Below are 26763 nucleotides of genomic sequence, written 5' to 3'. Positions count from 1 at the left end.
ACACACTACTGATCCTTTGTGATCAGTCGACAGTGTATGTCATCATTATATCCTGCATGTCCAAAGATCGGTTTCGTGTGTACTCTCCAGTCCAGCTGGGGCATATTGGAATTTTGATGCATTGTTACAACTGCCTTATGTACACAGGGAACACTGTCCTCCTACAAACAAACTCAGATATATGTGAGAGGTGCAACTGTATAGACAGACAGGAGGCTGAGCTCTCCCAAGCCATGACTGGCACAGTCTATCGGGTGGTGAAGGTAACCACACACACCACAAATACAGTCGCACATGGACTTATGACAACAGCAAACCATATACATTGACACACAAACAAAGACATACTTGGAGCATCTAAATATACTCTGCCTAAGCAGCAGAGGCATCCAAAGCAGATGCACAAACAACTGCTAACACACAACCATACACACATATCACATAGTTCACAAAGTAATTTTGCCACACAGTCACTGTCCTTAGGCCTACACAACACACCTCATACACTTGTATTAGGTGACTGTAATTGCCGGTCACACTGACATCCCACTCACCAGGCTGAACAAGGTGAAGGTCACTTTGTGCTGTGTGTCGGGTGCCAGGATATGTCACATGACACATGCACTGTTGTCAATCCACTGCAAGTACAAATATGGCTCCATCATTGACCATTCTGGTGTGTAAACCCTCAGATGTTCCTCCCTGGACTACATAACAAGAGACATAGAGGAGCTCTCTGATCATGTAGCCCAGGCCAGTATGACCCTGACCTTGTGTAGCATCTTACCCTCACCAAGTACTATGTCACAGTATAAAGATGAAATGATCACTTTTAACAGTTGCCTAACATATTGTTGTCATTCACAGGGGATCCAGTGTCTGTCAGCCTGGGAATACATGCTCAACATGCCATGTACATTCGTTATGGATGCCATGCACCTGTCACCGCTACACTTTCACAGACTGCCTTAGGCTCTTGACACACACATAGTGGCTGTTTGAAGCGAGGGTCAGAAGACATAACCACAGCCATAGACATTACAGGGTACAGGAAACGGAAAGTGATGGTGCTCAACAACTGATGTCTAACCCTCAGAATGCATGCACTCAGGACTCACATCTGTATGAAATCTGTCGATATATGTGCAGTAACAAGCACCTGGTTCAGGCTCACAAAAGCATAGCAGCACTAACAGTTTTTACATCATACCATGGTGTTCAGACACAAGACTCGGACCGGACAACAACAATAGGGGGGTATCCATATACATCATTCATACACACACCTCCAGGTTGGTAGCAGTGCACAAAGCATTGGGGAACGTACATGTGCAACTGAGAGTTCACAAAAATGCATTTCAGTTTGTAGACTGTTACAGACCACACTCCCAAACTTGGTCACAACATTCGTTATTCCTGGGAACACTGGGGAATGCAAAGGTCTCACCAAACACCATTATATTGTGTGACTTCAAATACACAAACATTGACTGGGTATACTACTCAAGCACTGACACCCTTGCACAACAGTTGCTAGGATTGTTACACTCAAATGCTATAGCAGACCTGGTCACCACACCCACAGGGGGTTAAAACATGTGGGACCTGATCATCACCCACATGGGGACTCTATGTTCCACAACAGAGGTATACCTGTCATTGCTAAGGTTGGAACATACATTCATCTCACTAGACATACATATCCCATACACACACACATCCTATGTGATCTCAGTGACGTACTTCTCATGAGCAAACATCACACTTGTACAAACTGAGGTGGTATCCCTCAATGACCCTGGGACAGTGTTAATTACAGCTCAGACCACTTCATACTTTACAAGCCCATTCTATGGACAACTACTGGAATGCATGGATCATGCTATCCCAGATAACTACAAGACTCACTCCTCCAAAGGCAGGGGACCTGTCTACTGGACCACGGCCATCACTAAGCTCTACAGGGACAGGAGGAGGCTACTACATTATAGAGCACAATCACAATCAGGAAGACATCTCTGATCAGTACTATGGTATAGCTACGATCACTTGTTGATTCATCTAAGGCCCACTTCTAACAGACACTTGCAACAGACACTATGGACAATCACAAGGCCTTATTTAGTTATGTCAGGGACCTGGGTGGGAACTCACAGATATGCTGTGAGTTACTGCATAATTACAAATGATACAGTGAACCCACTGACATTGCGAACATCCTGGATACAGGTTCAGTGGGAATGTTTCCCCACCATCCCCCCTGCAGTGCACATGTCCATCACAACAGGGTGTAGCCTCCCTGACATCACAGATGAACATGCATGTGCTGCGCTCTCCATAGCAGACAGCATCAGTGGGACCAGATGGTGTCCCAGACTGTGGCATACATGAGATTCATGACAAACTTCACACTCACATTATGTCACTGTTCAATATCACAGTTACTACAGGATATATACCCATGGAATGGCGTACAGCTACGGTGTACCCGCTCCACAGTGCTGCTGCCACAAGGGACCCTGGACATTATCCCAATATATGCCTAACTATCCTGATCTGCTATGCTATGGAGTGTATCATCATGGAACACATTGTGAACATACAGACACTGGATCCTACACAATTTGGTTTTGTTGTGGGCATATCTTGCCTCTTGCAGATGTTTGATGTCTTTAAACAGTTAGCAGGTCCATAAATGTACACAGGGTTGTCCACACAGCCTACCTGGAGCTCGCACACCACTTCTACACAATACCCCACTTGGCCTTTATACATTAGATCACCGGATTCAATATCTATACATATGTCACAAGATGGATTGCTAACTGGATCATGGATAGCACACACATGGTCAGTATTGCAGGTGCCATGTCTGACTATACACCAGTTACACATGGCATCCCACAGGGCTCAGTCCTGGGACCTCTCTTGTTCTGTATATATTTCTGATACATACTGGCTAACACAGGAGGAATATGGATGACCATGTTTGCAGATGACTGCAAACTATGTGCCATAATCGACTCCACAGCTGGCACAAGCATCCTCGAAAGGGTCTCACAGAGATGGATGACTGGTGCCAGAGCCATGGCCTACAGCTACCTTCCTTTAGATGCATAGTCATCACCTTTTGTAGTAACATCGTGCACACACATTACCACATAGGTGATGATACAGTGTGTGTGATTTGTGATTTGGGGACATGAATACTTAGTACTCTCGCCTTTGACAGTCACGTTGCCAATGTTGTTGGACACACCTTCTATTTAGCCAACCTTATCCCATACGGTTTTACATCCAGATCAGGTGGGGTCATTGTGACCCTATAGTCATCAGGCACATGCTTGGATACAATGCCCCATTTCGGATGTACCTTACCCAACACCTGCAGCAACTGGAATGTACACAGATTTAGATAACCAAGTGGATCTAGGGACTCACACAGATGGTATGCAGTTTGGCTATGGTGACCCCAGCTCTCCTCAGTTACTTACTGCCTACTTGGATGCAGTCTGTGCCTATTGTTTGAAGCCATGTCCATCACAGCATTGATGGACAGGCTCCACATGAGGATATCAAAGTCCCTTACAGCTACTTGCTCCAGGGACAGGTACATGAGCAATGATGTTAATAGGACATGCTGGAGGGGCATATTACCATCACAGAGGCTCCACACACTCTGGAATGTGATCACAGTCCCACATATGCACAGACCCAGGCTGACCACCTACAGGTGACATCTTCACAGGTGGATGGGTGATCGTATGTTTAGCCCTGGGATATGTTATGGGTCCTTGCTAGACAGAGGCAGAATGAAATGAACATATGTGAGATATCTTGTGTGACCTACTATTAACAGGCACAGTCTACTGATATAGCGGTGTTGCAAAATACAAACACACTGTGGCTAAGCTTCTACATACCCTAGGGCAGACAGCCTAGTGTCAACCTCTGAACCTATGCTAATGTTTGGGATGCACATTGTTCAGTGATGGTACTGATTGCAGGTTTTGTTTCCTCTTTGCTTTACCACTTCCTATGAACAACCTAGGTTTCTGCATAACATATTTGATTGTGACAGGATTTCACTATATTATATTGTGTCTGTTGTCATATCACTGTGTGCACATGGCGGATTGGTGAATAGTGTAAGGTTCCTGGGTTGACACATGCAACTGAGGGATATGTGTGGCCCACTGCTGTACTCAAACTTGCCCTAAGTGTGTGAGCATGCCCAGTTCAGACTTTCAGTGTTTTGTTGCCTGACGTTTGTCTCATATTTTCAAGTGTGTGAACATGCCCAGTGTGACCTTGCAGTATGTTGCTGTCTGAGGTCCACTACCTTTGTTGATGTGTGTGAATATTACCAATATTAACACTGTGTGTTGAATATCAGGTTCTATTATTACTGCAGGCCTCACCTTTGTTTCTTAACTCGACAGGGATTATGCTATGCCTGCAAGGTTTCCATGAGATACTTAGCATTGACTTATCAACATTTTTTCATATAAGCTGACAACTGACATACTGTCATGGTTTAGTGGTTCTGTACTATGACTATAATGCACTGTATGCTGCGTTCGAGGGCTGTCACTGCTTCATATTTTCATACATGCCAGAACAGACTGCTTCAAGAAAAGTGAAGCAAATATGAACATGTTAACCTGCTTTTGATGAACTATACCCACATTTGACCAGACTTGCACAACATTGCTCAATGTTACATTGCTGGACAGTGCACAATATTGCTGAACATTTCCGGTAGTTGTGCTACTTAGTGTGTGCAAATTTGTTTACATATACTAAATAGTGGTGAGAGCTGTTTAGCAGTGCTTTATATTGCTTAACACATAGCAATCATGCCTCAGGTGGTGCTGCAGGGCTGCCTATGTTGGATGCACATTTTACACTCCCTATACATGTTTGTTAACAGGTAGTGTCAAGTTAGGCATCGCTTTTACTATATGTGCGATTCGGAGAGAGAGGTATCATTTCCAGGGTTCCTACTGAGCCAGTGTATATGCTATGCGTTGCCTCTTTGCCAAGGCCAAAGCATACTGGGTGCGCCTCCTTCTGCCTAGTGGGGCAGGCTCAGGTTGTTCCTCTTCTGAGTCACGGTCTGCCTGTGATGGCCTTGGCAATGGTGGGGGGCTGTTGTGCCCGGCCCTATGCTGCTCCTGCTGCAGCTGTTTTCGCAGGATCATATTGTGTAGCATAGCACATACCATGACTATTTGGGTACATGTAGTTGGTGAGTTCTGCAAGGCTCCACCAGATGTGTCCAGGCACCAGAACCATGTCTTGAGTAGCCCAAACACATGCTCAATTACATTTCGTGTTTGTGCGTGTGCCTCATTATGGTGTTTCTGTTCAGGTGTATGTGCATTTCTGATGGGTGTCATCAGTCACGGCTCGAGTGCATATCCAGCATCCCCCAATAGGTGACCATGAGGGATGTCCCCATTGGCAAATGTCTGGTACAGCTGTGTCAGATGCCAGATATGGGAGTCATGGTAGCTTCCAGGGCAGCCAGCACACACATTCATTATTATGCCCTGGGCATCACACATAACCTGGCAGTTGATGGAGGGGTAACCCTTGTGGTTATAGTAGACCCTACCCCGCTCACCAGCTGGTGCTTTGATGCAAATGTGTGTGCAGTCTATTGCACCTACTACCTCAGGGTATTCCGCTATTTGCTGGAAGAGACACATATTGCTGGGCAATATCTCATGGGAATTGGGGAAATATACATGATCACCGACATGTGCTGCCATGGCATTCAGGAACTGGTGCAGTACCCTAGATGCTGATGTCTGTGAAATCCCCATCATATCGCCAGTTGGTCTCTGGAAGGTACCTGTTGCTAATATTCTTAGGCCAACACATGCCTTGGTTTCCACTGGGATGGGTTCCCCTCTGTTGGTTCTGTGTGTGAGGCATGGCCTGCACAGCTCAACAATTTGCTGCATGAGGTCTCTGTCCACTCTGTAGTGCTCCACTATCTCCAGCTCATGTAGCCCCTGGTAGGTTACCCTAGGCCTGTACACTCTTCTCTGTCTCCTCACTGTGGGTTGCTCAGCAGCATTTGCATTGTCGCCACCCTCAGCATGTTGCATATGTCGCCTTATGACAGCAATGGCAGCCTCTAACATTTCTTTGTCTCAGTAAAGCTTTTTCAGTTTTCACTTCTATTAACTTACTGCAGTGTTGCAGTGTGTCTGAGAAAAATATACTGGAATGTTTTTTGCTGAGTTTTAAGTTCTGGACTGGACTAGTGTACTGCCTGTGTAATTGCCTGATTCTGATTTTTTTCACCTGCTAGCTCTGCTAGTACTCCCTGGTTAACTTCCTACTATTTGTTGTTCTTCCTTTTCCCTTTCTGTTTCCTCAGGGGGCAGCACCGCGCAAACAAGCGCAAACACACGCACACCAGCTCACATGCATGCACACATGCTTACATGGACTAAAACTTGCTTATTCTTGTTAAAACACGTGCACACCTGTGCAAACGTGCTTACAACTGTTTACACAGCCTTACATATGTTTACTCAAGCCTACATGTGCGCACACACTTACACATGCGCACACTGTCATACTCGAGTTTACTGGCGCGCGCACGCGCACATACATGCTCAGCAAGAAACTTTGGTGTTATCCACGGCCTACACCTTCGATTTCTTGACTTTACCTGGCCTACCTGTTGACACACCTCTTTCACTATTATGTAAATGTAAGCTGACACATGTCACTCTGCTCCAATAAGCTTCACTCCTTTCATACATACCCCCCTCGTGATGTCACCTATCTTCTACTCTGTTACTCCCCTTATCCTACTCCTACACTCCACTGACTGTGCTTATTTGCTATGTAAACTTACGATTCACTATCATAACTCTCATTTGCATAGGACTGCCTACTAATGCTTAGTTACATCTCTTAGACTGAGCTTCCCCCCTTAGCAACCTCTACAAGGTGGCCATGTTGCCTTCAGCCTGCCATTTCCTTGCATTGTAAATTCATTTTAGCTATAAAATCCACATTTGTGGATCTTAATTATTAATTTTCTGCTTTTTAGGGTGCAGTGTGTTTGCGCAGCACTGTGCAATGGTTAAACCCCGGAGATCAGGATAAAAAAAAAGTTATTTTATTTTTAATTTGCATCACTTCCCGTTGCCAATGGCTGTATTTTTGGCCATTGGCATGCTTCCTCCTGTGAATGCATGCTTTTTTCCAGCTAACACGGCTCCGTTTTGCTATTTGCAAAACCGTACTCAGTTATCAACTGAGTACATTTCTGCAAATAACACTACTCCTACTCAGACAGGTTTGGGTTTCCTGGATCGCAAATTTACCTCATTTGCATGGCTTTCACCTGCAATTGAGGTAATTTGCATATCCCAGCCCTGTCCGTGTAGGACTAGTTTGGAGAGCTCAGTTGCACGCCCCTATCGGCTGTTCCTGGTTCGCTCAGTGGACATGTTGGCTGCATGGAGTCTTACTCTACTCTAAGACTCCTTGCAAGCCTTCATGAATCTGGCCCTGTATCTTGCTCTAGATTAAAGATAATAATTTGAATATCCTCTCAGTGGCTTGCTTATATGTCCTCCAGGTCACATATTAGTTGCGGAGGAGGCCATTTAATGACTTACCTACAATGTAAATACAGTGCCCTTCATTATGGGTGACCTACATGTTGACTGGAAAGCCTCACCGGATGATTTTTAGTTATCTGTTTTTACAACTCTGTGTTTTAACTCAGTTGATATATTTGGCAATAAAGCTGGACAAATACTATCTATAAGAGCAACTGAACTGAATACTCATGACTACAATAACCAATACTAAATTAGTAGGAACCATGACAGACTTTTTCAGTGCCCAGTCACATGCATTTATTGCATTAGACCATGCAAAAATCCAGAAGCTCCAATGGTTTTGCTACTCCAGAAATATGAGGAACTTTGATGCATTCTGCAGCCTGGAACCTGCCACACCAGTTGTCGTTTGATGATGCTATACATTATTTTAGTTCAGTATTTCTGAATGTCTTAAGCAGCATGCACAAAAATACATTTTAAATGCAAAATCCTGCCATAAATCATACCACAGATGATGGCCCTGATGTCGCATAAAATAATCCATTTTCTATCTCTACACAGTCTAAAAACTAAAAGAGCATGGAATTAAATTTTCTAGGGCTTATAACTAAATGAAAAAATATATCCCTAGCCAAAAAGTCTTTCTGTCTTGTGTATAATATTATTTAACATTGTACAGAAAACTACTTAATTTCCACTCCACATTTTCTTCACCAGAGTCATATTGAAATTGCTATTTAGTTTGAAAACATTTTCATGATAAAATCAGTCTGGCAGTTAATAAAGGAGCTAGCTATTACACTTCTTTATAGTCTGATTGCCCTTCCTTTATCCTCCAACAATTTCATCATACTTTGTGTAATTTCTTCTGAAAGCTGAGACATAGGTCATCTTAAATGGAGAACTTATCTGCCAAATTAAGTTTGGAAGTGCTCTTGCTCACCCTGTTTTAGTATTAACTAACAGATCTGTCAAGGAGGGCATTGTTTCTAGTATCTGGAAAGTAACCCTTATTTTATCCTTATATTAAAGGTGAACTTAATTCACATTAAAAAGTATCTTCCCACAACTCTTATTTCCCTCATGCCAAAATGCAATAATTAACAACTATATCAGCATCTAAGCAAACACTTTATCTCAAATTTGCAACATGGTTTCAGGTCTAAATATAGCACTAATGCTGCCCTAATTGATGTGGTAGAGTATATATGTGATCAATTAGAACACAGTCAGGTTGAACCAGTGTTTTGGACCTTTTGAAAGTATTCCACACAGTTAACTATGCATTTAATTTCACATCTTTAGTAGCTGTGGCCTTTCAGTACCACTTATACCTCTAAATGGTTGAAAAACTCTCTGGAAGAAAGACACAAAACTGTCAGACATCAAGGTGCCATCCTGCTGTCTCTGCACATTACGGTTGGAACGTCCAAGAGCTCATCACTAGGGTTGATCTTTTTTAACTGTCTTTGTGAATAACAAGATCTGTCATTATAAAAGATAAAAACTGGTCAAAACACCAATGACTCTAATCCTTTTTGTATAAAATGCAAAAGCCACAGTCAATGTCAACATGTGATCCAACTTTAATTCATTACAGGTATGGCATAAAATTATGGAGTTTCCTCTTAACTAGAATAAGAGCAGAACTATGCTCTTCTTAAGCAAGATCCTAAATCTTTGTCATTCTGACTTCACTAACCTCCCAAAGACAATCTCAATGCTTCCACCTGTATCATTGTAAAAACACAATCCTTTCCAAAGACAATTCCATTGCCTCCATGTTTGGTCCTCGAACATCACAATTACTATCCTAATCCAATTCCATTACCTCCGTCCCATCCAAAGAGTGTTTTCCCCCTTAACTTCTTTAAACAAGTTATCACCAATTTGAGGAATTATTTTCACAAAATTGCTTGGTCTCACCACTCATAATCAGTTATGATTTGATAAACATTTACATAATGCTGTGTCCAAAACCAACCAACAACTAGTTAGGGTCTATAGAGCCAAGTTATTTCTCTGCCATGGTACCTGAATATCTACTTCTAGTGTGTGTTTACATTCCATAAATATTCTCTAATAACGTACAGACTTCACTAGTCTATAAGCTTAAGCTGGCTTCCCATATGTACCTAGATTTGCTACAAGACATCTACTGCTTTGTCCTTTATAAACATAAATGGTTACTAGTTTAGTACTTAGCTAGTAACTGTGAGTTGTTCAGGTGATACTTGTTAATGAATTCTTGCAGTGAATTTTTGGAACAACTGTTGTTGCTGGCAGTTTAGTACCTTGTAAACATATATTACAATATACAAGAAGATGGCCATGACAAGACAATGTTTACATCTGTAGGCAATATGTTGTTGTCTTTCGGCTTTTCCCGGTTAAGGGTTGCCACAGCGGAACTCCGGTCCGCTAATGATTGGCAGTAGATTTTCACAAATGCCGAGGTGCCAGCTGGATGTTCAACCTTCAACTAAGGCACGCCCATTTACGCATGTCTTTTGAACGCCCACCCAACCGCGGGGAGGACATGCAGACTCCACACAGAAGGCACTCCCCGCACTCCAGCCGAGAATCTCCCTGCTAATCTGTTGGCAAACGTTATGCTCATACATACTTGAACACATCTGTCAGTTAACAGCAACTTTCCAGGAGAAATTCTGAAAACAAAAGGTGCTGTAGTGTGTACTTTCAGAAGCTATTTGATGAATCTGCAGACCCACAAAGACACTAAAACACTTAACTGATAACAGCTTTGCTACATGAAAAGAATACCTCTCAACCTCTTAGAGCAAAAAATCTGGACAAAGCTTAAAATGATGGGGGGACAAATAGGGACAGATTTTTAAACATTGCTCTTACAAACTTGGAAAGTTGATAGAATAATAGGTTTTGGATTAGCATGAATTTTCTGAAGGATGTGGCGTCTTAAACTCAAATGTTTGTCATTATATAATGACTTCAATCCTTAGCTATTTGCCAGAAAAGTACAGATTTTAGGAAGAACACACCAAAAATATGAGGCAAAAATCTGGACATTCTGTGAAAATCTATACAGTTGAGAGGTATTTAGCTTCTTTTCCTGTCTCCCAGCAAACAATCCTGCAAGATTCACAGATACGGGCCTATAAAACTATATTGGTCTTGCTTGTCTCAGTCTTGTCATTTTCATTATTCCTGTCTTGTTCATCACAAACATCCACATGTTGTGTTTGCCCTAAAGTTTGAAGTAGATTACTATCACTTGCAAACATCACTGTTTGCAAGTTTTCATATTTGGACATAATCTTACAAAATCATTGAGAAATTAGAAGACTGTATAATGTTACTACTGTTACTAAAAACTGTTGTCAAAGACATTACTCAAGACAGATGTTAAATGAAATATTATTTAAAAAAATAAGATACTGAATCTCTGCTTACAGTTTTAAAAAAATAAATGTGTTGTACATCTTACTAACAAGCATCATATATGTTGTTCTCAGCAGTCAGTATTGACATATATTTTGCTATACCATATGTGTGTATATATGTCCATATGCCTGTCTGCCGATATTAGCAAGATGAAAGTAATATAATTTTAAGAATAACAGAAAGAATAAAACCTTGACTGAAACATTAATGCTAATCTTTGTGAGGTGCTTTCCCACCACTAAAAGTGAACAAAAGGCAAATGTCTTGGTGTTCAAAGTATTGCCTTCCCAGCATTTAGAACCATGAAACTACACACAAACATCCATGTAGCCTAATGCTGGACATCTACTCTCATAGCATGGCCAAGAGTGTCTGCTGCATTCATCACTGAACATATGACTGTTCTATCCCAAGGAAACATGCAGAGATGAATAAAGAAAAGTTGCTGAAGTAAGATATGAAGTGTCTATCATAGTTCTATGTGAGCAGCAGTTGTTTTATTACATTTCACTGTAGTCTTGAGCATATGACCTCTATGTAAACAGTAAGATACAGAACTTGAATATGACTCAGGTAGGACAAAAAGTACAATACTATGGTCTTGTTTAGGAGGTTATAACATATCGCTACAATATTTCTCATACATAATAGTACAGAACTACTTTTCTAGTAGTTCTAGGGGTGGCTATAGTTGAACTATTTAAAGCCCAACAGATAAAGCCCTAATGATCCTAAAAAAGCTGTTTCTGTAAGAAATGGCTCTTTTTATCTCAGACTGGCACAACTTCAAGCTTGTAATTTTCTCCAAGTTTTAGTAGTGTTGGAGTTACTTGTACAATATAAGGGGATGTTAGGGCCACAGCCCCGACTGGATAGCTGTGATGTCATAACTCCCATAAAAAAAAAAATTAAACAGATTAAATGCACTGTTTATTTTAAGGTTAGTACTGTCAGATGTCACCTGTGTCAAAAACCTTGTTAATTCAGTCTGAAAGAAGTATTCAACATTTGCTTTCATACTTCATTTAGGATAAATAAAAGAAAATCTGCAAAATAGAAAATCTTACGTCTCTTCTTGCAGTTAACCTTGAAATCTATAACAGTTCAATTAGCAGTTTTAAACTGAAATAAAAAAAGAAACTATGTGTATAATCACTTATGTATTCGACTTTTATGTTTCATTTTAATTCCCATATAACACCATGATGCTAATTAGTAGTGCATTATTAACCCAGGTTATCCCATCACAGAATAACCCAGGATATCCTTATCACAGAATAACCCAGGATATCCCATCACAGAATAACCCAGGATATTCCAATCACAGTTTATTCTACCCTGCATTCTTCACTGTGACAAAGCAATTATGAAGCTGTGTCTAACAGACTGGGCCCCAAAGCATTTCAAAAGTTTCTCATTTAGATTTACTTGTTATTTTGGATTTTCTTAATAATCAGAAATTAACTATGTTTCTTAAGTACCTGCAGTGCCAGGTGTTAAGACTAGGTGCAGGAAATGAGCAATCTAGTTTTGAATTCAGCCTCTACCATCTGCTACAACGTGACCATATTAATTACATCCTCTGAAAGTGTTTCCATTCTGAGAAACTTGGTGTAGATGAAATACACTGTTGTGATTCAGGTAATCTGATTAGTGCAAACAAAGGTGGGTAAGAGGTTATACATGGGTGAAATACTTCTTGATTATATGGCATTGAGTAACAGTGGGCATGCTCTCCCATTTAGAGAGGACCATGAAGGTGTAATCATTACTTAAATGAGCATCCCCTTTGGCTGCCAAGGGAGTGCAGCCAAACAGACATGTTGTATGTATGCAGTCTGATGCAGGCAGATGTTTTTGTGGTGCAATATACAGAGAGCTGTGTCATGCATGTAGCATGATGAGGGCGGCCATCTTTGGGGATGATATTTACAAAGTTATATCATGACTATAATCTAAAGTAGGCAGGCATTTTGGGAGATGATGTGTAGAAGGTTGTCTCATGGGTGCAGTCTAATGTAGGCAGCCATTTTTTTTTGGGGGGGCTGGTGTATACAAGGTGGTATCATGAATGTAATCTAATAAAGGTAGACAATTTGGGGGATAATGTGTAAAAAACAGTGTCATGCATGTAGTCTGAGATTTACATTTTGGGAGGTGACGAGTAGACGTCTGTGAGGCTGTGTCATGCATGTTGTCTTAGACTGACATTTTGGGAGATGATGTGTAGAAGGCTGTCAGGCTGTCTCATGCATGCAATGTATGATGTAGGCAGATATTTACAAGAGTGATGCATAAAAGGCTGTGACATGGATGCAGTCTGATATAGGCAGATGACGTTGGAAATGTGTTGAGGGCTGTGTTGTGTATGGTGTCTGATGTAGCCATACAACTTTGGAGACAATATGTATAAAGTTGTGTCATGACTGTAGTCTAATGTAGGCAGACATCTTGGGGCATGATGTGTAGAGGGCTAAAAAACTAAAAACACTGGAACCACCTGAAGCCTTGACAAAAACCAAGAACTACAAAATGCAAAACTGTCAGGGATGCTGCTAAAAAAACAAAAGCCACTAATGTAATAAACGTTTAATTGACGCTTTCGTAAAAACTTCTTCAGAAATACAAAAAGACAATTCAATACACTTAGTTTAAATAGAAAATCTTAACCAATAAAAATCACTTTACATTTGAAATACAACTAAGAAATCAATTAAAACATAATTGTCCATTTAATTAAAAAGCAGTCCATACCACCACTTTCCTTAAGGGGACTTAAGCTTACGAACTTTCAAAAAACATTTTATATTAATAGTCTCATTCAGGCCAGGAGGTATATCTGCTTGCAACTTTAACTGGAATTCAACCTCCTTCATTTCAACTTTATTTTTGTAATCACATCCCGTCATATTTTCTGATACATCTTCTAACACCCCAAAATTATTTATTTAATTTTAAATTAACACAAAGCACTGAGTGTCTAAACAAAGCATTATTACTGTCTTTGCTTTTTATAGCATACACATGTTCTCTTACTCTTGTAGCAAAATTCCTAGTTGTCATGCCAACATAAAAACTGGGGCATATGGAACACAAGGCAATATAAATGACCCTCTTTGTATTGCAATTAAATCTACCTGCTGGCTTGATAGTATATGTTAAATGCTCCATACTAATGTAAGGCCCTTCAATGATGTATCTGCAGACATTACAACCATGGCACTTATTAGTTCCTAATGGTTTGTCTGTTCTTGATAACATAATTTAATTGCCACTAAAATTCTCTAACATAGACTTGAAATTTCTTCCTTTCTTATACACGAACTTCGGATTATCCCAAAAGGCCTTTGTCAAATCTAAATTACCTGAAACTATCATCCAATTTCTTTCTATAATATTCCTAATACTAATACCATCAGAAGACCTATCCAAACTATAAAAAGGTACAGAGAAATTATTATGGTTACTTTCTCTGTTTAAATCTGTTTGAGATTTAAAAGCAACCTAGAGAATCGGTGCAAAAGCTCCATCTCTCTTGGCTATAACATCCTTCTTACCATTTTCTATGACTGGTGTTGGATAATCCCTTGCTCTAAATAAAGAGGAAATAAAGGTAATTTCCTGTATAAAATCCTCATCCTTACTTGTCATGCGAGATGCTCGAATAAATTGGCATCTTGGAATATTCTTCTTCATAAAGGAAGGATGACTACTATAATAAGACAAGTAACCATTGGAGAAGGTGAGCTTCCTGTAAATACAATTAATAAACTCAGAACTATCTTGGTTCCAAGTTAAAAGTACATCCAGAAAAGAAACATTAAGTCCACAATTTCCTTCTGTGAACTTTAAACAACTTTTACTACTGTTCAAAGATTTAATAAATTCATCACTATTAAGGTCATTCTTGATAATGAAAAAAATATCATCTGCAAATTGCCTGTAAAATATTATACTGTCAAATCCAGTTAAATGTACCAAAATTTCTTTCTCCCACCATCCCAGAACCTAATTGGCATAGGTGGGGTAACAGTGGCCCCCATTGCAATGCCTTTCAACTGCTTGTAATATTTCTTATTGAAAAGAAAATAACTATTAGTCAACAGGCATTCCAATAAAAGACAAGATAAATTCACCTTCTGGTGATCAAAAATCAGTGTACTTGGTGAAAAATAATCTGATAAACTCTAGTCCTTCTCTTTCAGGGATGGAAGTAAATAGAGCAGTAATATCCACTGTCAACATATAAAAATCTTGACTTGAAAAAGAACCACTCTGTCCAAAGGTTCTAATACTCCCTGGGATTCATGAAGCTTGTGCCAGGCGGAGGCATAGCGTCGGTGATGTAACGCCAAATATGGCCGCAGAGCGATTCAGGTACGAGCTGTTTTCACATGCACTACCAGCGTACACCAGAGCTGCACAGCTCCCGGCACATGTATGCTAATTACCCCATGTGCAGCAGTGTAGCATCAAATGAAGGTATATAGCAATTCATGAAGTGGTGTAGGTGTAGCGTAAGCATTCAGAAATGTAAACCAAAAAAAAAAAAATGGTTTACATTTTTTCAAACATAAAATCAGAGCCATGAAAGTGGACCAAACTTACGTATTATAATGTTAATATATGCCAATGGCTAAATATATAGCCAATGGCATAAAAAACATGCACAACACAAAAAAAATAACATTTAATGTCATGGCTACACTAACGCAAAGTAAGATCGCAGTGCATTGGTGCACAAACGTGATCATAATGAAAATATATTTATATGTCATAAAACTGCAATGTAACACATTTCATGAATTCCCCATAATAGTCAATGGCACGCATGCTACACCACAACCATGGTGCAAGGGTTGCTAAGGGTCTGTGACAGTGTTCTGCGCAGTAACTAGGAATTAGTAGTCAATGCCATGCAAATGAGTCAAGTTATACTGAATTGCAAAATCCTCACCGGCGTAAGGATGTACCTCACAACATAGCGGTACAACACCGAGGTGTGGCCTGGAGATAAATATGACATCAAGAGAGGGATGCGCCACCTTAGTTGTAAGCACAATGGAGCATTGATAATCCAGGTTGCCTGTTGCTAAGCAAAGCTGCAGGATAGGGGTGTGGAAGTAGCCATAGCTTTGCTTAGCTGAGAACACACAAGGTAACCGAAAGTGCATGTGAACGTGGATGAAAATGCGCTCGAAACCCGGTATATGGTTGTGCATGGCGCGCACCACAGCTGAACCAGGAAGGATACGGGAAGACAATAAGGAAATGTTACAGCATGGCAATTGGAGTACAGATGAGTAATTAACACCTAGGAACTCACAGTGGGCCATTGACAACAGCTAACAAGGCTGCTAGCAGCTAAATGCAGAACAGGAAAGGGGAGGTGCCATACTGCAAAGAAAAAAGAACTGTCACAGCAGAACAAAGCAAATTTGCAGTAGATCAGCTACATAACACATTTCGCAACACAATCCTGGGTTGGGAAAGTACAAAACAAGAAATCAGGCAGCTGGATGCATGCCTGACAATGGGAGGGGAATCGGGTTGGGCAATAGACGAATCATGGCAGCAAAGCGTAAGTCAACACCAAAAGCCCCACAATAGCAGTACCTGCTGTAAAACCCATAATTAAGATCCCCCTGCAGCTGGAATTGCACATACACACCCAATTACACCAGCAGCATCCATTGCACAATAGTATAAAGTATGAAAGCCCCACACACACACTTGTGTATTCCCAGACACTCTGCACCATTGGCGTATACAGACAGGGAACTTTTAATATGTACATGTTAGGGACTGCCATTGCTTTGATTCACCAGCATGTGTTGGAGACTGACGGTGGTGTGGAGGATGATGTTGACAACCATCTCAGGCACCGGAGGAGGAGAAGAGTGTTCAGACCCAGGGTAACCTGCCAGGAGGTAAATGATCTGGAGATAGTAGAGTGTTACAGGGTGGACAGGGACACCATACAGCAACTTGTTGAGCTGTGCCGGCCATGCCTCAGAGCCAGAAATAACAGAGGGGAACCCATCCCAGTGGGCATGAAGGTATATGTAAGCTTGAGAATACTAGCCACAGGTACCTTTCAAAGGCCAACTGGGGATATCATGGGGATCTCACAGGCATCAGCATCCAGGGTACTCCACCAGTTCCTGGATGCCATGTTACCACATGCCAATGAGCACATATACTTCCTGCGAATGCAGGAGGAGTTGGCCAGCAATATGCGTCCCTTCCACTGTGTGGCAGACTACCCAGAGGTACTGGGTGCAATAGACTGCAAGCACATACACATCAAGACACCACCCGGTGAGCAGGGTAGGTGCTACATAAACCGCAAAGGATACCCCTCCATCAACTGCCAGGTCATGTGCAATGCCCAGGGCATTATCATGGATGTGTGTGCTGGCAGCCGTGGAAGCTATCATGACTCCCACATCTGGCATGCCTCACAGCTGTATCAGGTATTTGCAGGGGGGGAGGCATCCCATATGGCCACCTGGTGGGGGATGCTGGCTATGCACTGGACCCGTGGATGATGACTCCCATCAGAAATGCACACACAGCCATGCAAGAACACCATAATGAGGCACACGCAGAAACCAGAATCATCATAGAGAATGTGTTTGGAATGCTGAAATCATGGTTCCATTTCTTGGACATATCTGGTGGAGCCTTGCAGTACTCTCCAGGCGCATGTGCCCACATCTTCATAGTATGTGCCATGCTACACAATATGATCCTGCGGAAACAGCTGCAGCAGGGACAGAATGGTGAAGGCCCTCACAGCCCACCACCATTGCCAAGGGCCCCACAGGCACAGAGGGACTCAGACCATGAACACCCTGTGTCAGCCCCAGTAGGCAGATGGAGGCATGCCAAGTATGCCCATGCCTTGGCAAAGAGGGAACATATAGCACACACACTGACAGTATAGGCACCTATGGACTGACACCCTTCTCCACTTGCACACACAGCAAACATGGATGACACACACACATGACCACCTGTAAATTGTCATGTATAGGTGGTCTACTGTGTGCATCCTACATAGGCAGCCCTCAACTATTGTACACACAACTGCCATTGGCACAAGGTAAGTCAATACCTGAACAGTAAATTACGCTATCAGCATGTGTCGATACTGTATGTATAGGTTCATAGATACATAGGTAGGTACATGCCTAATTGCCCGAGGCCAGTCAAAAGCATAGCCAAAATGTGTCTGCTGTTGCCACCCCATTGATTAACCTACTGTCCCTCTGTGGAGCAGAGCCAATTGTGGGATCCCTGGGGTGTATCCACTGTTCCCCACCCACTCTGCAAGGATTCCCTGGAGTGTTAGTGAGGGGTTCTGTATAATGTAATCAGGGATGTAGTTCCAAATCATGGGGAGTACCCGTGACAGGAATCTATCACTCCAGCATCTTCCAGTTATGGTTGTGGCAAGGCGTAGCTCATTACAGTATGTGGCTCACTGTGACATGGATGCCCATAGGTGGAGCATATCCATTAAGCCTGACTTGGACACGGCTTTGTTGGCCAGCAAATATCATCTCTGAGTAAACGAGATGCCACTGAGTAATGCATGAGTTTAAGCAGTCTGGCAGCAAAGGACTCATGTCTGAGGGCATTATTCCTCTATGGGAGGTACGTTAGTGGCCCTTCCAGCTGTCAGATGTGTCTTCTGAGATACATCCAAAATGGGTTATCATACTCGATGATGGGATTGATGACTGATGAGTAAAGGGGCACAATAACCTAAGTCTGTTTAGATGTCAACCCTTAAGTAATCAGATGGCCTACATAGATGGATGTCCTAACTACTTCGCACATATGACTGTCAAAGGAGATATCACTATGTAATGTAGTCCCCACATACCCATTACATCGTCTGAATTATAGTGTCTGCCACTCATGTGTTAATATGTGTGTGTGTAGTTTCCCAAAATGGAATGACCATGCAGTATGTGGCCTTTAGCTGGAGGCCATCACTCTGACACTCTGTGTTGGTCTATGTGAGCCCCTTGAAGGATGTCTGTGACAGCTGGACTGTTAGTTATGGCTCCCAGTCTGCAGTAATCACTAAACATGGCCTGTTGTAGTCCACCTGTGTTAGCCCATACCTCTGAGAAGTATATAGCAAACAGTAGGGATCCCAGGACTGAGTCCTGTGGGACACCAGTTGTGACTGGTCAAGAGTTGGACCTGGAGGCTTCTAGGCTTACCATGTGCATTGTGTGTGTGTGTAAGCCTGTTGGCAAACCAACCTGTGATGTATGGGTGTATGTACTGGCTTGTGAGTGTAGAAATAATACCCAAGTGGGGAATGGTGTCAAAACCCTTGGCAAGGTCCAGGTAGTATGTGTGAACTATCACATCCCACACCTAAAGTCTAGGTAGCTGTAAGATGTCAAACTGGTTCAGTAGGCATGATCTGCACTCAGTCAATGTGACCTGGGTTGGGCAGGTCTCTGGAGGTTACCATTGTCTATGTTAATGAGTGCCATGAGGATGCGCTCCATAGCCATGCAGATCAGGCTACTCAGGCCTATGGGGTGGTAGTTACCATGGTCAGTTGTGCCACTACCTTGGTGGAATGTAATAGCTGTTGCCATGTGCCAGTGAATGGCCATGTAGCCTGTGTAAAGGCTGATGTTGAATTGCTATATTGGGCGGTGGGTCACTTTGTCTTGTAGTGTCTGCAGGATGCAGTCTGGGACACCATCTGCCTCCATTGATGCTCTGTCATACCATTTGAAAGGGCCATTACCACTTGTATGTCTCAGATGTCTGGGATACTGTACATTTTGGGTATTGTTGTGGGCCCAGTAGGGGGTGAATCCTGCTCCAAATGTATCATCAAGTATGTTGGTGATATCAATAGGGTCAGTATATTCAGTGCAATATTGCACCAGCACAGTGCAAATCTGTGTGTTACTGCTTACATCCTTGACATAGCCAAAGAAGCCTTTGTGGTCATATTCTGAATCCATGCCTATTTACCTGTGGATGTCAGCCTTGGATGATTACATGAGTAACATAAGTATCTTGCTAATACTGGTCACGGACGTCTGCATGTCTTGGGATTTGCTGTTGTTCTGGACTACTGTCCTACTTCTGTTGTATAGCCTGTATAATGCAGGGGTTCAGCAGACTGGTGTCCTTGTGTAGGAGTAGAGAGTCCTGGTTTACCATTGATGGCATGACCTATACATCTTTATAGGTGCTTATAGAGTGCATTTGTAATTCTGTCTGAATCTTGAGCAGTGTCATTTCTGAGCGTGTGTGCTGTGAACCCCCCCCACCTCTGTCATTAGTACTGTGAATTTATCTGTAGGAAAGGTATTCACTGTGTGTTCCTTGGGTGGGGGAGATGGTTGGGAGTAGAAATTATCAGTGAATAGTTTATGGTCAGATCTAAACAATGACCGATTTACCTCTGCTATAGTGCACCTTTTGCACATGTCAGTGATTACCACTTCTAGTATGTTTTCACCTCTCGTTAGTCTGTCTACCAACTTATACAGGCCATATGAGGTGATAAATCCCAGGAAGTGCTGGACCTGGAAGTGAATACTCGAGTAGGTTATCCAGTTAAGTGTAGGGTAGCCGACATTGACCAATAACAGGGTGTCTGGTAGGACTGTCATGTTTACCACTGTCTCCAGATAGTTGTAGTGGTGCTCCTGGGTCATGGAGGATTATCTGTAGCAGCTCACAGTTTGCATTGCAGTCGTGGCTGATGTTAGCTGCACATGGATGATCACAGAGGTATCATGCTGCCCCACTAACTTGGAGGTGTAGGTATCCCCGATGAATATGGATACACCCCCTCCATGTCTGTGCCAGTCCATGTACAGTGGCTGAAATGTGTGCTATGGGTTGTAGTCTGGTAGTGCTGGTGTGCTCACAGGAGCCTTATACAGGTCCCAGTCACAGAACTGATGTAGATGTTGTCCATACTGAGGGGTGCTGCGTGCATGCTGTTAGTACTACCCCTGGTGTTGAGTAGCCTAACCCTCATTTGTTCCGCTATTGTGCAGTTCATGGAGCTGAGATTCACCTCTGAGACCTGCCTAAAAATGGCACCATGGGGGCGCCAATAACCTTGCTCAGTATTCCAAAGCCTTAGGCTGACACATGCAAGTTGGTACAGCGTTGTTGCAGGCATGTATCTCATCTGTGCTTGTGTCCCATCTTTCCTGTAGGTAACCTACTGGTAAGCAATACAAAGCCTAAAAGCTATACATGTCCACTAACTTCCAAGATAGGCTTTTGGTGTGATTATGTATCAGTAGTCTGTATGCTATTGCTGTACTTAACTGTTGTCTGACTACATGGTGAATTTACACTGTATATTGGGATCAGAAAACTTTATAATCACATATGATGTTGGAGATGGCCTGCACTGTAGAGGTTCACAGATAGGTAGTAGGCTATCTGCCCAAGGGCATTTAGAAGCATAGCTACAGTGTGGTGGCTTTACCTGCACCATTGATGAAGTAACTGAGCCTCTGTCAAGCATAGTCAATGAAGTAATTCCAGGCAGAGTTGCTGGATGCTGTTGAAGACTGGGGTGCTGTAGGGTGATAGAGGCACATAGTGATCTCAAAAGGGCATGTTAACATGACAAACCAACAGCATTCAATTTCCCCAACAGGTCTTGCAGATGTAAAACTGGAGTGGCTCCCCCGCACCCTGGCTGTATGTGTCTTGGACACATGATCCCAGGGGTGTTTATACTGTTGGCCAGTCACACATCAAGGTTTCCCCTGAAGTGTGTCAGTGAGTGGATATGCCAAATGTAGTTAGGATGTTAATGTATAGTCTCTCAATTCATGTGTCATGTCAGTATTTCGAGAAGCTCACTGGGTGTGGGTGGCTTCGCCTGTTGTGTATCCAAGCTTACACATAGGATTCATGGACATAGGAAATAGGCAGAAGGAATGTTAATGTCAATAGTGTAATGGCTGCAGCATTTGCATAATATCTGTGCAGTCCTGGTTCAAATCCCAATAAAGTCAGAGATGATTTACATGTTACATAGTATAAGTTAACCACAGCTTGCATATATAGGTAGTATTCCACAGAATAATAAACATTTGGAACACACAACCACTGAAATGTGCGTTAATCACCCTTGCACTACCAGTGCCTGCTCTGAGAGGTAAAATGACCACTGCCAGGATTAGAACACACAACCATGTACTCAATTTTCACAATAACCTACCACTAAGGTGCTTGAGATGTACCAATGGCAGTTGTGTACTCTGACAGGTTAAAACACAAAAAGGAGGAATGTGTGGAAATAGGACAAACCACCATGTACCCAATGAAAGGTGTATGCTCTCTCTCTCTCTCTCTCTCTATATATATATATATATATATATATATATATATATATAAATCAACATATATATATATATATATATATATATATATAGAGAGAGAGGGATAGCGAGAGATATATGTCGATATATGGGGATATACATATATATGTACATATATAGATAGGTTAACAACATCTACATAACCATGGAGGTACATACAAATGGGATATCTACCAAATACCAAATGCTTGACATACCGACGCGCGTAATCACGAGGCTTAAAGACCGAAAGACCACAGTACCGAAACACCAGAAGCGCAAGGTTTAAAATCCCAATGTTAAGGGGCATTGAGTCAGTGCTTTTGGTGTTGAGGTTCAGTGTGTCTGTGTGTGCGGGTGTGTGTTCCATGTTTGTGTTACTTTTGTGAGTTTGACTGTCGCTGTCGGTAATGTGGGGTATGGGAGTCTGGGCCCGGTACTGTGGGCGTCAGAATTGTGTGCATTCGGGATTCCATAGGTATCCCATATAGGGCGGTTGAAGTGTTCATATATGAGTATAACATGGACCATAGCAATCACACATTCCGCCATGACCAAACTTTATGAACAAAGGATATGGAGAGTATATTTCTATACACTGTTACAAATATGTGCTATGGACATGAGCCAAAGATAGGGTTACCAGCCGTTCCACTTTGCGAGGGACAGTCCCTCTTTGGGTCGTTGTGTCCTGAGCAAAAATATTAAACGTGGCAAATGTCCTGAGATTGTAGGACATAATTATGTCCCATATGTAATGGGATAGTTGCATACAATAGTTATCTCTGTATCTAAAATACCTACATGTTACAAGAAACAGAATAAGCAACTAAACTGCTACAAGAATAAGCTTATATTTAGGCAAAAAAGGAAAGTTCTATCCATTGTACTGACCATGGGTTTGTGTCAGCCTGTAACATCTGCTGTGTGTCCCGAAAATGTCCCACTATGGCCATTTGAAAAGGTAGCAACCCTAGCCAAAGAAGGTCAGTCACCAACACAACTCCAGTGACTGCAAATACCTATGACAGAAATACACAGCTTTCATGTAGCAACACTTTATTACATTCTGATGTATTGCTGAAAAGATTCAAGGACTAACATCACCTGCATGCTATACAGTAACCATTTAACAGTGCATTAATGAATCAGCCTGCAATTACCATAGTATTAGTCCACTAAAGGATAGGTGTTCAAATAGGGAAGGAACCCTCACGCACATATTGATTATGTATAAAAGCAGTTCCTACACACCTGCATCTGCTATGTACACCCACCAACATCTCTCCCACACCCAAACAAATTACTATACAAACTGTAATAACATCACAAATCATTCACTTACTGTATGACATCTGCAGAAGCCTTAACATACCTTGTCAGAGACACACTAACATGGCCCTATGTGAAATAGTTGCTGCTATACAATGGAACAGCTGCTGATGTTACAGGGTTTGTTTGCACTAATCCCATTTCAGAGGGCTGTATGTACACCAAGAAGTGTTACCAATTACTGATTAACAGCACAGTATGATACACATGTACACCAAACCAAAGATGTCTGGTGAGCACACTGTAAACCACCTAACATTTCATGCATAGCCAAATAGTCTTGAGCTGCCCAAACATCCTTGCCAGACTGAAACATCTGCAGAAGTATCAGGTACAAACAAACCCTGCATAAGTAGCAATGTTCTGAAATATTAACAGCTGTACTCACATGTAGAACAACATCTTCTAGCCATTACACACAATCCACGGGAGTCATGAAGTTAATATATCTCTGTCTGTCTCCATATAGCTGTTGAAATACATCACAAACAACACATCCAGGCCGTATTCCTCGAAAGTAAGGCAAAGGGACAACGCCCAAGTGGAGTATTCAGTTATACACCATTGTTGCCATGGTATTGGCTAATGGAGTAGCTACACAGCTGATGTGCATTTAATTAACTACTTTGCAACACCAATTGGTGGTCAGGATAGAACATGTTACTGATATTTAACTATAAAAGGATGGCTTATCACACATTCAAACCATCTGTATATACCAGCAGAACATTACAAAGAAGATTGAAATACAAACTGAAAAGGATTGAAATAACAGTCAACGACACCTCGGGTTACTAATAAGGTTTGTAGAACACTCAATATGTCTGTGTATGTAGTACCTGTTCTGTAATATTTAAAGTGTACGCAATGCATATAGTGGAAACAGTTATCTTGTAGTGATGTATTGTTGAGCATAGTAACGCTTGTAGTATTTATGTGTGTACTGCTGTAGGTCAAAAGCAAACACCGCATACACCACAAGGGATGCTATATAAGGGCTTTGAACCCAACAATTCCTAACTAGCCACTGTCAGTGGCAGAGTTGGTCCAACAAGTACGTGCTATAACAGTGGATAGTATATGTTGATATATTGTAACAGTAGGCATATGTATGGGTGTATTACTGAGAATAACACGTCAAAGGTTGGCCTACTGTGCAATTATGATTTGCATTGTGGGATATTATGCCAATAACTGTGTAATGTACAATATTGTAGGCAGATATGTATTATAATTTATATAGCATTACTGTTATGTTAGACAAACATTAGGTATGTCTATTGGCATTTACAATACATAGTAACAGGATACATATGACTTGTAGTCACCCAACAGTTTATCAGCATGATAGCAAAGTAAAATGGAAGAGCTAGTTAACTATCTATGCACATAAGACATGTAATAAGTTCAAAGATAGGTACTAGGCTGTCTGCCCAAGGGTATTTATAAGTCTAGCTAGAGTGTGTTGGCTTCCACCACCCCCTTAGGTTAGTTCCCTGTGCCTCTGAACGGCAGAGCCATTAGTTCTCTGTGCCTCTGTCCAGCAAAGCCGCTGCGGTGATCCCTGGGGTACATGCCTGTCTCCCATCCACCCGTCAAGGTTTCTCTTGAAGAGTGCTAGTGAGGGGCCCTGCCTGATGTACATTGAAATCATGTTCCAAAGCATGGAGAGTCTCCGGGTCAGGAATCTATCCGTCCAGCATGTCCTAGTCATCATTGTGGTTAGGTGTATATCCCTAAAGCATGTGGCTCTCATGGGCTTTTGTTTAGGTGGAGCATATCCAGCAATACTGGGTTGGACATGGGCCTTGTATGTCAAGCAGAGATCACCTGTGAGTACGTGGTATGCAAATGAGTACAGCTGGAGTTTCTTTAGTTGGGCTGCATAGGTCATCTGTTTGAGGTCAGTAATCCTCTTGGGTGGTACTGATGTGGTTTTCCAAGCTGTTGCAGTTGTCTTGTAAGGTACATCCCAAATGGGGTGCTGTATCCTTTAATGGGTCCAATAAGTCATGAGTAGAGAGGCATAAAGGCCTCCTTTGTTCTAGATGCGATCCCATTAGAGATTAGGGGGGGCCACGTAGAAGGATATTTTAACCACCTTGACATTATGGTTATCGAAGGAGAGATTGCTATCTACTTGGGTTCCCAGATCCCTTATTACCTTTTCTGTATCTAGGGGACTAGCACCTATGTGGTAGTCTGTGGGTAATTAGTTTTATCCAAAGAGGATAACTATGCACTTTTTGGCATTCAGCTTGAGGCCATGATATTGACACCAGGTATCCATCTCAGTGTGACCCTTCTGGACAGTGTCTGTATCAGCTGGAGAAATAATTATGGCCCCTAGTTTGCAGTCATCTACAAACATTTTCAGCCAAAGCCCTCCTGTGCTTGCCTGTACCTCAGAGAAGTATATACCGAACATGAGGGGTCCTAGGACTGAGCCCTGGGGGATGCCACTTGTAACTGATTTACAGTCGGACCTAGGGTATGCAACTCCCACTGTGTGGGTTCTGTCCGTGAGCCACTTTGCAAACCATCTCATGATGTAGGGGTTAATGTTCAGGTGGATAGGTATGTCAATAATACCAGAATGGGGAATGGTTTTGAAAGCCTTTTAGAGGTGAAGGTAGGCTGTGTGGACCTCCTTACCCTCATCTAATGCCTTGGTAACTGTCTGAAAGAAGTCTACCAGGTTTAGGAGGCATGGTCTGCCCTTAACAATGCCAAACTGGGAGGGGTCAAAGGTTTGGAGGTACCCAGTGTCTCTGTGACTGAGATCCATGATGATGTGCTCCATTGCCTTGCAGACCAGGCTAGTCAGGCCTATAGGGCAATAGGTCCCATGGTGTGTTGTGGCACCACCTTTGTGGAGTGGGATAACTGTTGCTTTGTGCCATTCAGGGGGCACAAAGCCTGATGCGAGGCTATTATTGAACATGGTGCGTAGGTGGGGAGCCAGTTCATTCTGAAGTTCATGCAAAATGCAGCCTGGGATGTTGTCCGGTCCCATGGATGCT

The sequence above is a fragment of the Protopterus annectens genome, chromosome 5.part0, assembly GCF_019279795.1.
Source record: "Protopterus annectens isolate FY-2018-M chromosome 5.part0, PAN1.0, whole genome shotgun sequence".
NCBI lineage: Eukaryota > Metazoa > Chordata > Ceratodontiformes > Protopteridae > Protopterus > Protopterus annectens.
Note: the sequence above shows the minus strand (reverse complement) of the source record.